Below are 15057 nucleotides of genomic sequence, written 5' to 3'. Positions count from 1 at the left end.
TTGCTGCAGTTTTGTTGGCCGCACATCAATGATGCCAATCTCCCGTTTCACCACATCCCAAAGGTGCTCTAATGGATTGAGATCTGGTGACTGTGGAGGCCATTTGACTACAGTAAACTCATTGTCATGTTCAAGAAACCAGTCTGAGATGATTTGTGCTATCCTGCCGGAAGTAGCCATCAGAAGATGGGTACACTGTGGTCGTAACGTAATGTACATGGTCAGCAACAATACTCAGGTAGGCTGTGGCGTTTACATGGTGCTTAATTGGTGGCAATGGACCTGAACTGCAGCAGATCATCTTGACCATGTCTACATGCCTAAATGCTTTGAGTTGCTGCCATGTGATTGGCTGATTATACATTTGCATTAACGAGTAGCCAGTTAGAGTACCTAATAAAGTGGCCGGTGAGTGTATAATGCTACATTTTTTTATAAAATAAAATAATTTATTTTTAAATAAAAAAAATAAATAAATATTCTATAATATAGCAAAAAAAAAAATACTACAATGATAAATAATTAAATAAATAAATGCTAATTCTAAATTATAATTAAGTTTATTGTGTATATATGTATATGTGTATATATGTATATATGTATTTATGTATATATATATATATATATATATATATATATATATATATATATATATATATATATATATGTATGTATTTATGTATGTATGTATGTATGTATGTATATATATATATATATATATATATATATATATATATATATATATATATATATATATATATATATATATAAATTAAATAAACACAATAAAAATTGCTAAATAAATATAAAATATAACATATAATATATTTTATAATATAAAATAAAATAATATTTTTAAAACAAAAATAACAAACATTTTTTTTCCTAGTGAGGTTATATTGAAACACCAGATCTATAGCAGGTTTTCTAATACTCAGGTCTGGTTGCTCATGCTTCTGGGAACTGTGCTAGTGTGAGAACCCCCGTGTTTGGGGGTAAACATGAGTAATATGTGCTTTTCTCTCTCTCTCTCTCTCTCTCTCTCTCTCTCTCTCTGTGTGTGTGTGTGTGTGTGTGTGTGTGTGTGTGTGTGTGTGTGTGTGTGTGTGTGTGTGTGTGTGTGTGTGTGTGTGTGTGTGTGTGTGTGTGTGTGTGTGTGTGTGTGTGTGTGTGTGTGTGTGTGTGTGTGTGTGTGTGTGTGTGCGTGCGTGTGTGTGTGCGTGCGTGAGTGTATGAATAATGATTTCTCACTGGAAAACAGCACTCAGTTAGGTGAACCCCACAGAGCAGCTCTGCAATGAGCCCACTGAGGCCAGTTACAGAGCTGCGCGAGGTAGACTACATCTGTAACATGTAAACCACCAGCTGAAAATCCACATCAGCAACTCCCGAGTGGGGAAAAAAAGTTGGTAGTTCATCTCATAGTACGCGTAAAAAATGAAAAATGACCAGTTTAAACTCTCTAAAACCAGAAATAAATAGACATATATATGGAATTGTATCTTCAACATGGAACAGTGTTTGAAAAAATAAACGCTCTAGATTGAGTTAAATGGGTCATGTGCTTGTTTATTTCAGTGAATTACACTGTGTGTAGTGTTCGCAAAGGAAATATCGAGGACAGGCATCTTTCACACACATTTAGTTTGTAAACATCTGTCATGTCGCATGTGTGTTTGTGTATTTTGGTTTGGCAAGACACAGGAAATGAATGTTTTAAATGTTTGTAAAGTTCATCTTAAATGTCTGCCCGTCAGGTGTGAACTCATTATTGTACTATATTTCATTCATTCATTCATTCATTTTCCTTCAGTTTAGTACATTTATTCATCAGGGCTCGCCACAGCGGAAAGAAACGCCCACTTATTTAGCATATGTTTTACAGCAGATGCTCTTCTAGCTGCAACCCAGTACTGGGAAACATCCATACACACTCATTCCCACTCATACACTAGGGCCAATTAAGTTTACTCAATTTACCTATAGCGCATGTGTTTGGACTGTGGGGGGGAAACCGGAGCACCAGGAGGAAGCCCACATAAACATGGGGAGAACATGCAAACTCCACACAGAAATACCAACTGACCCAGCTGAGATTTAAACCAGCGACTTCCTTGCTGTGAAGTGACGGTGCTAATCACTGAGCCACTGTCACCCCTTTTTCTAACACATTTTGAACATAATAGTTTTAACATTAATTTCTAATAACGATTTTTTGCATTAGCCATGGTGACAGCTAGGGATGGACAATATAGACTTTAATATTTTATATATAATTATTTTCAGCTATTTGTTGCGATAAAAAGTATTTTACACACTGAAGAAGACTGTACCAAAGTTGAGAACTGGAGGGAAAGAATGTTGACTGGGGGGGTCTCACATGATTTACTGGAGTTTTCAGAGAGAAATAATAATAATAAAAATAATAATAACTCATCCTCAAAATGTTTCAAACCTGTTTAAAAAAAAACAACAAAAACACACACACACACACTACCTGACAAAAGTCTTGTCGTCAATCCCAGTTGTAAGACCAACAAATAATAACTTGACATCTAGTTGATCATTTGGGAAAGTGGCAGAAGGTCTGATGAAACATTTTTTGAACTGCATCCTAATCAAATACTGCAGAAGACCTATTGGAACCTGCAGTTACCCGATTCTTATAGAAATCAGTCAAGTTTGGTGAAGGAAAAATCATGGTTTGGGGTTACATTCAGTATGGGGGCGTGCGAGAGATCTGCAGAGTGGATGGCAACATCATTACAAACCACAAGAGAAAGCATTTTCTTCAGCGCTCCTTCTCATACTTCAGCCTCCACATCAAAGTTCCTGAAAGCAAAGAAGGTCAAGGTGCTATAGGATTGGCCAGCCCAGTCACCTGAAATGAACATTATTGAGCATGTCTGGGGTAAGATGAAGGAGGAGACATTGAAGATGAATCCAAAGAATATTGATGAACTCTGGGAGTCCTGCAGGAACGCATTCTATGCCATTCCAGATGACTTTATTAATCAGTGATTTGAGTCATTGATGTATAGATGCAGAGATGTATGGATGCAGTCCTCCAAGCTCATGGGGGTCATACAGCAGAATGAATATCTTTTTCCACTGCACCATGACTTTATATTCTATACTGGACATTATGTCTGTTCAATGACAAGACTTTTGTCTAAGCAAAGTCAGACCTTACTGTCATAATTAAATCATTAAAATCAAGGCATGATCATATTTTATTTTGGTAAAATAGGGTTAATCTAGAGTCTTTTTCTCTTGAAGGATGTTTTTTAGGAAGTATTTTAGCAGAAATTTTGGATTAAAAGATTAGATCTGGCAAAAATAAAAAAAAGACTAATCATTTTCTTACCCTCATGTGGTTTTTAACCTACAAGACTTTTTTTTATTGGTGAACAGAAAAGAAGATTTTTTAACAATGTTGGAAACTGGAACCATTAACATCCATAGTAGAAAAAAAACAAACACTATGGAAGTGAATGGTTAGCATTCTTCAAAATATCTACTTTGGTGTTCAACAGAAGAAAGAAACTCAAGTGGTTTTGTGACAAGTCAGAAGATTTTTTCAGCTGTACACAGTTCATTTTGGAGAGTGTAACTGTGCTTTTATATAGCATTAAGTTGAAAACCTGTGACATCACCTTACACAAATGTACACACACACACACACAAATGGAGAAAGAAAGAGCTCTCACTTGTTCTCTTTAGGAAAATTGCCTCTGGGTTTCTGAACTCTGCAATCTGGAGCTTTGAGTGGTTATATATCAAGTGTCAGCGTCGACAAAACATTTCATCATTTTATCCATGCAAACAGGGTCACACAGCCAGCGTGTGCAAACTGCAAACCTGCTACAGCATACAACTCACTGACTAAACAATTAACCCAGTGCACACCGACTGGGTCTGCATTCACATATACAGTCATCGTAAAGGAAAAGAGGATTAATGCAACTAATTATTGAAGCATACAGTGCTGCACGTTGTACTTTACGCAACGTTTCCTTGCGGTGAATCATGACGAGTGGAACATGAATGAGTCACCGAACTTCATAATCATTATCATAGCAAACACCCAATTCATAACAACCACGATCAGTCAGACGAGCAGTAAATCTCTGCCATAAAAACCAGCTGCTGCTCTTCGGGTCTCCGATCAACACTCATGAAGACATTTACAAACACTCTGTGTTTCTCAAACTTTCTCATGGGTCAGGAGGAGGCAGCACAATCAGACATTAGAGAGGGTTTAAGTCCCACTTTGTTGTAAGCGTGGGTTTATCTGACAGAGATGCAGAAACAGAAATTAAATAATGCATTACAGTGCTGAGAAAAACAGCATATGCTGGTAAGGTAGGATTTGATGCTGACTCACATGAACATGAATCAGCTAAAACCAGCAAAGAACCAGTCCAAACCAACTCATGACCAGCAAGAACAAGCCTAAACCAGCTTATGATCAGCAAGAACCAGCTGAAATCAACTCATGGCCAGCAAGAACTAGCCTAAACCAGCACATGACCAGCAAAAAAAACAGCAAGAACAAGCTTAAACCATCAATAACCAGCTTAACCCAACTCATAGCCAGCAAAAACCAGCTAATGACCAGTAAGAAAGAGTTTTAATCAGCACATGACCAGCAAAGACCCAGCCCAAACCAGCAAGCACCTATTTAACCAGCATATGACCAGCAAAGAACCAGCCTAAACCTGCAAAACCCAGCTTGAAAACAGCAAGAACTAGCTTAAACCAGCTCATGTCCAGCAAGAACCAGCTCGTGACCAGCAAGAACCAACTTAACCCAGCTAATGAACAGCAATAACCAGCTTAAACCAGCACATGATCCGAAAAGAACCAGCTCAAACCAGCAAGAACCAGCTTAAACCAGCACATGATCAGCAAAGAACCAGCGCAAACCAGCAAGAACCAGCTTAAACCAGCACATGATCAGCAAAGAACCAGCCCAAACCAGCAAGAACCAACTTAAACCAGCTCATGTCTAGCAAGAATCAACCAAAACCAGCTAATGACAATCACAAATCAGCTTAAACCAGCAAGAACCAGCTTAAATCAGCTCATGACCAGCAAGAATCAACCCAAACTAGCTCATGACAAGCACACACCAGCTTAAACCAGCAAGAACAAGTTCAAACCAGCTCATGACAAGCACAAACCAGCTAAAACCAGCAAGAACCAATTTGAACCAGAACATGACCAGCAAAGACCCAGCCCAAACCAGCAAGATACAACTTAAACCAGCTCATGTCCAGCAAGAAACAGCCCAAACCAACTCATGACAAGAGTCATGCAACAGTCTGCTTTGTGTTCTGACTGGCCTTTTGTCCAGCGGGTTTTTTTTCCACTTTTAATTCAGTAAATATTTTCGATGAGTTTAACACTTTTACTCTGATAGATTTTTTTTTTGTTCTGCATCGTTACTCGTTACGAGGGGTGTCAAAATTATCGATATCAATTCAGTAATAGATGATAACCGGTTATTACGTATTGACATCATTTATCTTCTATGCGTGATGTCGCAATACTATGGCGAAGGAGGCGAGGGCGAGTAAATAACGCTTTTACAACAATGAAGGCGGCACAGCACACGAGCTGCTATTTCACTACTAAGGAGAAATGCGGTAAAACTCCATCTCTACCTCTCTCTCTCTCTCTTTCTCTCTCTCTCTCTCCCTTTGGACATTTGACCAGCTGGCCTGTTTGTGAGGTAACTTTTCCTCTCCTCTTGGCTGTTAAAGCGATACTTGTGGACAGGGCCGGATTAACCAATGGGCCTTATGGGCACAGGCCCAGGGGCCCGTGCGCACTAGGGGCCCCTGCGAGGGGGGAGAAAAAAAGACAATTTCGGAGTGTCTTTTTAGGCTAATTGCAAATAGCGCATCCAGTTGGACTAAGCTATTCAGGGTTTACGCCTATCGATGCCTGATTGATAGAGACAAGATGAGTAAAGAGCACTGTTATAATACAGCCGCAGTGGCGCACCTTGTAAGGCACACAGCACCAACTTTTGACGCGATTACACATAACATCGGTTCGAATCCACCATCAGTTGAACTCGTGCTACTTTTTTTTCTCCCCATTACATATCAGATTGGAAATATATTTATTTTTAACAGGAAAGAAACATTTTTTAAAAATAATGCAAATGTGATATAAAGTCACAAGTGTCTCGTGGGTATTTAATAATGTTTAGCCTTATTATACGCGCCTGCCGCGCCTCCCTCTCTTCAAAAACTCTATTGCTCAGACAACTGTATTTCCTCTGAGCAAAAAAATCGCGATCACATATTAATATTATTATTATATTTAAATTGCCTTTCTTTCTTTAACTAAACAGAATGCTGTAATTGGTCAAGCGCGGAAACGTCAGTTTTGTAATAACCCGCACTAAACTGAGCGGACTTTATCTGTCATAGATCAAAAATGAGTGGACAAGTGGATTTAGCAAACGCGAGAGAAAGAGGAGAGGAGGCATCTTTATTGAGGCATTTTCCATACACACCTTCTTTAAACAGACCCGTGATCAGGAGAATGAGGGTACAGAAGAAGACGTTAACTTTAAAAGATGAGAAGCTAGCATTAACCAGGCGGAGGAGGCTAACGGCAGCGCAGCGCGGACTGGATTCATCGTGTGAGAGACAGACAGAAAGGGAGAGAGAGAGGGAGAGAGAGAGAAAGGCCAAGAAGAGGAGAGAGAGGGGAGAGAAGAGGTCTAGTGTCTGTGATTTCGGATACTTTTAGGTTTATAATCAAGTTTTCATCACGAGAAGAGTAGAGAAAATACAGGGAGAGGAGAGAGAGAGTAAATCAGTGTTTGTATTATGAAAGACTCAGATTCATAGAACTCAGATTCATAGAACTGGATTGGAGAAGCATTGTGCGTTATATGCCATGGCAATAATATGCTTTATAAGTTTTTAAAAGCAATACACTAAAATACCCTTAAAAATATATATATATATATATATATATATATATATATATATATATATATATATATATATATATATATATATATATGTAGTTTTATTTGTATTTCTATTTAATGCTTTGAAAAATAATTTAAATCTTTGCAGACTATAAATACATATGTACTATATATCATTTATTTAAATATGTGGGCAACAAATTATAGATTAATTTTATTTAAAAATTATTATATTATTCTTATTTTTTAAATTCAACTATTGGGGTGCGGCCAGGTAGGGGGCCCTACAATACAATGTGCCCAGGGGCCCCTGAGTTCTTAATCCGGGCCTGCTTGTGGATCCAGACACGAGCGTGCCTGAGGCAAGTTTTCTCCACTGTGTCTATTATGGATTACCTGTGATAACCGCTTATTATGCGCATATAGACTGTAACCGCGGCTGTTCTTCCTGCCATCAGTGAATAATAATAATAATAATAATTCGTTACATTTACATAGCGCTTTTCTGGGCACTCAAAGCGCTTTACACAATGGGGGGGGGGGGGGGGGATCTCCTCATTCACCACCAGTGTGCAGCATCCACCTGGATGACGCGACGGCAGCCATTTTGCGCCAGACCGCACACCACACACCAGCTGATTGGTGGAGAGGAGACAGAGTGATGATATGCCAATCATGATATGGGGACATGCCATGATGGACAGAGGCCAGTGGGCAGATTTGGCCAGGATGCCGGGGTTAAACCCCTACTCTTTTTCGAAGGACATCCTGGGATTTTTAACGACCACAGAGAGTCGGGACCTCGGTTTAACGTCTCATCCGAAAGACGGTGCTCACTGAGCAGTATAGAGTCCCCGTCACTATACTGGGGCATTAGGACCCACACAGACCGCAGGTTGGGCACCCCCTGCTGGCCTCACTAACACCACTTCCAGCAGCAACCTAGCTTTCCCAAGTGGTCTCCCATCCAGGTACTGACCGGGCGCAGCCCTGCTTAGCTTCAGTGGGCGACCATGTGGGCGACCATGTGAGAGTTGCAGAGAGCTAGCTGCCGGCTGCCGCTGAACATCGCTTTCATTTCTAAAGCCAATCGCAGCCCTTTCTGTTGAGCAGATGAAGACAATAACCAATCATAGGGGTGTAAGACCTCGCCTGTCAGCGCTCAAAAAGCAAGTAGGATAATATTTACGTTAGTTTATTTGCTATAAATGCTCATGCTGTCTTCTGTGCTTGTGTTGGAGTTTTCTTTGAGCAGGTGAAATTAAGGCAGTTCATATATCTTACTGCTGTATTAAAGAACAAAGTTGTATTACAAATAATATAGAAATATAAAAAGATTTAAAGATTTTAATTAAAAAAATGATTGTGTTGTGAAGAAAAAATCTAATTATGTATGGAAAGCATCGTCACTGCACCGAGATATCGAATTGAACAGAATCGATGGCATGATAATCATAACCGAACCAAACCGTGAGACCAGTGTAGATTCACACCCCTACTCCTTACAATTACAGACCTTTTTCTTGGCTGCTGCATGGAGGGCGCCATAGTGACCAGCGTCTTCCGGTAGAATGTTTAGAACTTCCGTTTACAACCGGTAATTTGAAAATCCGAAAATGGGTTTCAACGGCATTTTGAGTGGATTACAGAGTGTTTTTGTGACACACAACTTTGAAAGGTGTGTGTTAAAGCTGTTATAATCTGTCAGATCTGTGGTTCAAGCGCGAGAGAAAAACAGTATCGTAAACCATGTTTCTTTTCATTCTGCTTAATCACGTGCCTCAAAAAAAGATATTAAAAATAAACAAAACAAAATGAAGTCTTTTGACTGCTTTCTTTAATAACTACATTACACAATACTTGTACTTTTACTTTCAGTACTTGAGTAGTACATTTTGAAATAAACTACGTGCAATACTTAAGTACAAAAAATGTTGAATACTTTAGTACTTCCACTTAAGTATGGTGCTTAAAGGGCCACGACACCCCCCACTTTCGGTTAAAGTCTACTTCAGAATTTTTTCAAAAGATGCATGATTAATGGGCGTGGAGCTCCGCAAGCATAGGGCAGGAGTGGGCGTGGCCAGCAGGGGAGAACGTGAGCGAACAACTGTAGTCAGTCGGCTCACAAAATGAGACAAACCGTGAGACGCATGAGTTTATAGTTCACAAAGTTAAAATGCAAAGAAATGAACAGTGATTTAATGCCCTGCTACATTTGTTATTCGTAATTTCATATACTCATAACCACAATTTATATCATTATAAAGATAAGTGTGTTCATGTAAACCCTATAAATGAGGACTTCTCCCTCAATCCCCGTATCCAGGAGACTCAGTGCTGCAGGTCTCCTGACCTGTCTATTTTAACCATTAGCCCTGCTGGTAATCTGGAGGATTTAGGCAAACACAGCATTACAGTGATGTGTCTGAATGTGAACGAACTCCTGATAAAAGACAGCGTCCGCCATTCTCTAATTCTCGTGCTGCTCTCCCGACAAAAATGCTAGCAGCACACACACAGCTTTGCTGTATGATCGGCCCTGACAAGATCGCGGGGGAAAACATGCAACAAACCCCGTGGATCATGGAAACAAACGCATATGAGCCTTCATGAACAGCTAAATACTGTGCCGTGGTTTCCGTGTCTCTCAGCTCGGGCTTGACACTGGCAGGTCTGGCAAGTCTCGTGAATAATTAAGCAGCCGCCTCTTCTCATAGGATAAGAAAACTCCGCTATGAATAATAATGAGAAACCGACGCGTCCTCATTGCACTTGCAGTTCTGCGCTACGTCGCCGATTTTGATCCCGCCCAAAAAATCATTTTAAACCCGGAAGCTGAAATTAGCTGACAAAAGCTCAAAATTATCCAGTTTTCCCCACAATTAAAGCTGACAGGTGCTAACATTGTCTTAACTGATGCTCAACACACACACATCTGTTAATATAAAAAAAAAGTTCTCCGGGGTGTCCTGAACCTTTAAAGAGCACTTCAACTTCAACTCAAGTCACATTTTTCATAGAGCACTTGTACTTTTACTTAAGTCTGGGTCTCTAGTACTTTATACATGTCTGCTTGACACTAAAACAAAGATAAAAAAGGACTGAGAATTCCCTTCCTTGACATCCAGTACAGTAATGAGTGGGCGTGGTTTGTGGAATGTGGGCGTGGTCAGTGCAGACAGAATCCACCCAGAAGTTCCTTCTGCCCCTGTAGTCTGATAACTCTCACCCCCTCCTCTTTCGTTCTTTCTCCATACGGTTGCTGTAACAGCAGAAACATATGTGCTCCCTCTCTCTCTCTCTCTCTCTCTCTCTCTGACATCATCTGAGCTCTGCATGGTCCAGCAGGAGGGTGGGGGACGCATGGTGAACGCACAGAACAAACCCTATTCTTCCTCTCTCACTCACTTTCCTGCACATGTGTCTCTGCCAGTACAGTTTCTTCTCAATAGCGCTCCAGATTTTGCAGTTTTTGCATTTCTTTCTCAGTGTGGGTGTGTGTTTTGTTCTGTTTTTGGGAATATGTGTGCGTGTGTGTTTGCAGCACGACTGGAGCTCTGCTATTTCACCTGGAGCTTTACGTTAAACCGAGCCAATGAGAGCACACCTGAATACCCGGTAACAGCCAATCACAGAGCAGGGGGCGGGACTTAGTAGATGGATGGCTGCTGGAACAGAACCACACATGAAAGTTATAAAAGAGAGGCCAAGAAGTGAGACAGACAGATGAAATGCATCACGTGGCATATAGAGCTGAAATATTTACACGTTTAATGCTGGGGACTCCTCTGATATGATGGAGGGAAAGACCTCACACTCCTCAGTGAATGTAAAGTCAGTTTTCCTGGAACTATTGAGTGTTTCCAAGACTTTTTCTTTTTGTTTTTCCACAGGCAAATGGGAACTGGTGTGAAACGGAGAATTAGACAGGCAGAAAAGACAAATAAGAGGAGGACGAGAGGAGAAGGAGAAACAGGATTAGATTACTAAAGAAAACTACATTTCCTGCACTGCATAAGAGACGTTCATTAATCATACAGGAATATCTCACAGAAGTCAAGTCATGTTTTACTTTTCAATAACTTTTAGATTATGTTTGTTTGCATATTTTTTAACACAGTTAAATAGCTTTTATGACAAATTAGGCACTTTTTTCCAAAACATTTAAAGGCTTAAATAGGTAAATTAGGTTAACTAGGCAGGTTAGGGTAATTAGGCAAGTTATTGCATAACAATGTTTTTTTTTCTGTAAACTATTTAAAAAATATGTAGCTTAAAGTGGCTAATAACCAAGTCCTTAGGGGGAAAACAATGCATTTTTTCAGCGTACGCATCAAACTACAGCTGAACAAATCATTACAGGACAGGAAAGTGACATTCTAAATTGATCTCTCTCTTTTGTATGTAGTGCTAGTGTTAAGGCTGATTTATACTTCTGCGTCAAACACCGGCGTATGCTACGGCGCTGACGCATAGCCCTTCGCCGTGGCCATCGCCGTCACTGACGTGCACCTCTCAAAAAATGTAACTATACGTCGCAACGACGCGTAGCATAAGCTCTGTGATTGGTCGGCTTGGTAGCGCTGACGAGTCTGGGCGGGACCGAGAGGCGCGCGAATGGCGCGACGCCGCGCGAGCGATTGTTTACAAGTGTGGAGTCCCGTGAAGGAGCTCCGGATGGAAAGTTTTGTTTTGTGTTTACCTCATAGTTAAAGTTGTTGCACGTCCGCCGGTTCCTGCCTCAAAATGAGCGAGTTTGAGCCACTTGTACATCCCGGAAGTGTTCAGGAAATGCAAAAAAGTAGCGAAGAAACTTGACACAGAGGAACATTTACACCTCACTGCCAACTAGCGTTTCGGAAGTGTTAATGCAGACCGGCAGAGACAGCGCGCAGAAGTATAAATGCACAGCCACGCGCGTTGCATGCGCCGTGGGTTACGCCAGTCACCTGACGCAGAAGTATAAATCAGGCTTTAGTTGTAGGAAGAAAGTTTTTGAGACTCTCCGTGTTTGATTTTTCTCTTATTTATATATATATATATATATATATATATATATATATATATATATATATATATAGTAGCGAGGCAGAGGGAAAACAGCGACACAGTTGGATAAGTTTACAGACAAGTCCCCGGAGGGTGCTTTATTTACAAAGTGAAGTTGGTGTATAAGGTGCTCTTCTTCAAGGTGGGGCTCTGGTGCTTCCGGGAAGTAGGTGAAGGACAGTGAGTAGTCGGGTGTGGGATCGTCACGAGCTGGAGTCTGCTGTGGAGGAGAGACAGAGAGACAAGCATTAGCGCAGGGAGTCATTAGTTGAATGAAGCTCGTCTTCCTCTGGCGTGGGCTTGTCTTATATGCCTCTCCGCTTGACGACGTCCAGCTGTGAACGATCCTGTGCTAATGACGGTCCAGCTGGGGTGAATCCTTGACCATGACGACGTGGCACCGGTATACTCGCTACTATATATATATATATATATATATATATATATATATATATATATATATATATATATATATATATATATTAGGGGTGTCAAAATTAATTGTTTCGTCGGTGCACCACGATGCAGACGCGGACAATTTGGTATCAGTTCAGTAATAATCAAAACCGGTTATTATGTACTGACGTCATTTATCTCCTATGCGCTCTGTAGCGTGGGAGGTGAGCGCGAGTACTTAGGGGCCGGGCCGTGGCATAGGCACCATCGGTAAATGCTAAGGGCGCTGTATATCCAGAGGGGCGCCAGAAATGAGCGCGGTTCAGTTGGTTTTGTTTTCGATATTCCTGACACACATTCAGTTATAGACGGCATTTACTCAAAAACCTCTTACCCTAAAAAGATCTAAAGTGTGTTTCCAACAAAAAGACAAAGCTGGTTATGTTTCACAGCTGTCTTTCTTTTTTTTCGCTTGACATTACGAGCACTGCTCCGTTTGAGCCCTCGCAGTATGTGTTTAGCCGGGAGAGCTTTTTTTTTCGTTTTTCTGCTCAGCTCAGTGCGAGCTCTCCCTGTTGCGAGGGCTTAAGTGTGTGTTTGTTTGTTTGGTGCTGTCTATGCTTGTGTATGTGTTTGTATGAGAGACAGTGTGGTGCTGTGTGTCTGTGTGTTTATACAGACAGCTTGTTATAGCCTCCCCCCTCAAATATAACACTGTAAATAGAAAGCATCGTCAATGCACCGTGATATCAAATTGAACCAAATCGAAGGCATGATAATCGTAACCGAACCGTGAGATCAGTATAGGTTCACACCTCTTATATATATATATATATATATATATATATATATATATATATATATATATATATATATATATATATATATATATATACACACAACTATGTCATCAAACTGTTCTGTAAATGTAATATCACAGTCGTAGCAATGCGATATAGCTGTGTATTCGTCAGTGGTGGGAGCCAACGCACGCCTTTATGAGGTGCCGTGTAGGTTTTAAATCAAACTTTGCTTATCAACACATACATAAAACACATGTATATTCACCCATAATTTACTCGCATACACCTATACTACTGGATGTTCAAAACAACATAGATGAAACTTGTGTATATACATATAAACTTGACGCATATACACCCACATACTCACATAAACACTCACATTAACACACGCACATACATATAAACTTGCTGCATGCAAAAACACAACACACTCGCATATACATATAAACGCTGCATGCAAACACACCTATACACACTCGTATATACATAAACGCTGCATGCAAACACACCTATACACACTCGTATATACATAAACGCTGCATGCAAACACACCTATACACACTCGCATATACATATAAACTTGCTGCATGCAAACACACCTATACACACTCGCATATACATATAAACTTGCTGCATGCAAACACACCTATACACACTCGCATATACATATAAACTTGCTGCATGCAAACACACCTATACACACTCGCATATACATATAAACTTGCTGCATGCAAACACACCTATACACACTCGCATATACATATAAACTTGATTCTCGCATAAATACCCACATTTACATGCACATGCATATAAACTCGCAGCATGCAAACACACCTACATAATCGCATATACATATAAACTCGATCTATGCATATAAATAATAAAAAAAATTGTAAAAATATTATATAAAAAGAATATTATATTTAATAAAAAATAAATAAAACTCACAAACGTTTATCACGAATCTGGTTATTGCAAAGCTTATGAAATATAAATAATGCAATTAATAGAGGGATTAAATATGTTAAATTATGAACATATGATATATAAAATATGAGTCTATATAAATAGACTACTCAAAATAAGAAATATTTTTATTTTAAACCTTTTCATTTAATTAGGTAATTACATACACAAATATAAAGGGACAGAACACTTATTAGAACCCTTAAAGGATGTTCAAAAAGCAACCATAAATATAAATGTATACTCAAACTAAACTCCTCTTTTCTATTGCAAATGTTAATGTAGCCTACAGTCTTCTTGTTTTGTTTTTTAAATTCTTATAATTATTATGCTTTTTATATGTTTTTACAATGTGGGTGTCAAAATTGCAAGATTTTGGTATCATTTTGATTGTTAATTATTCAGCATATACAAAAAAATAATAATAATAAAAAAAACCGCTGATTAAAAGTCTCTGCTCATCATGTTGGTCAAGTTAACCCCCATGGAAAAGCTATATATATTCTCTGGTCACTCATTTTATGTTTAACAACTACTACTTATATTTTTGCAGCAGCTGGCATCCAGCATTTTGGTGCATTAGCCTGTGTATTGGTAACAGGAAAACCCACTTAAGTGCATTCCTGCCCCCTACTGGACATAAGTATGTATCATAACCCTTGACGAATAGTGACACCAATAATAAAACAAACATAAAAAACTAATATTAGACAAAAATATTTTATTCAAAGTGATTACTTAAGCAACCTTATATTTATTAAACCATAATAACATTTCCAATAATTTAATTGCATAATAAACCTTTAATTTTGCAGGAGCATTCCTTAGCATTACCTTTATATTTATTTATTTTTAGAATTAGCATAATCTATTTTCATA

At 39.3% G+C, this 15057-nt stretch overlaps 1 long non-coding RNA gene across 1 annotated transcript in view; it reads right to left on the bottom strand.

The window, feature by feature from the left end:
* LOC137488861 (uncharacterized) overlaps positions 1-15057 on the bottom strand; it is a 68051-nt gene that overhangs the window by 20012 nt on the left and 32982 nt on the right. The window contains exons 6-7 of the long non-coding RNA XR_012397134.1: positions 10728-10865; positions 10531-10626 (exon numbers count right to left, since the gene is read on the bottom strand). This is a non-coding gene — a long non-coding RNA (uncharacterized lncRNA). The remainder of the gene's footprint in view (positions 1-10530; positions 10627-10727; positions 10866-15057) is intronic.

This window comes from Danio rerio, chromosome 21 (genome assembly GCF_049306965.1).
Source record: "Danio rerio strain Tuebingen ecotype United States chromosome 21, GRCz12tu, whole genome shotgun sequence".
Lineage (NCBI taxonomy): Eukaryota > Metazoa > Chordata > Actinopteri > Cypriniformes > Danionidae > Danio > Danio rerio.
Note: the sequence above shows the minus strand (reverse complement) of the source record. Positions and strands in the feature narration are given on the sequence as shown.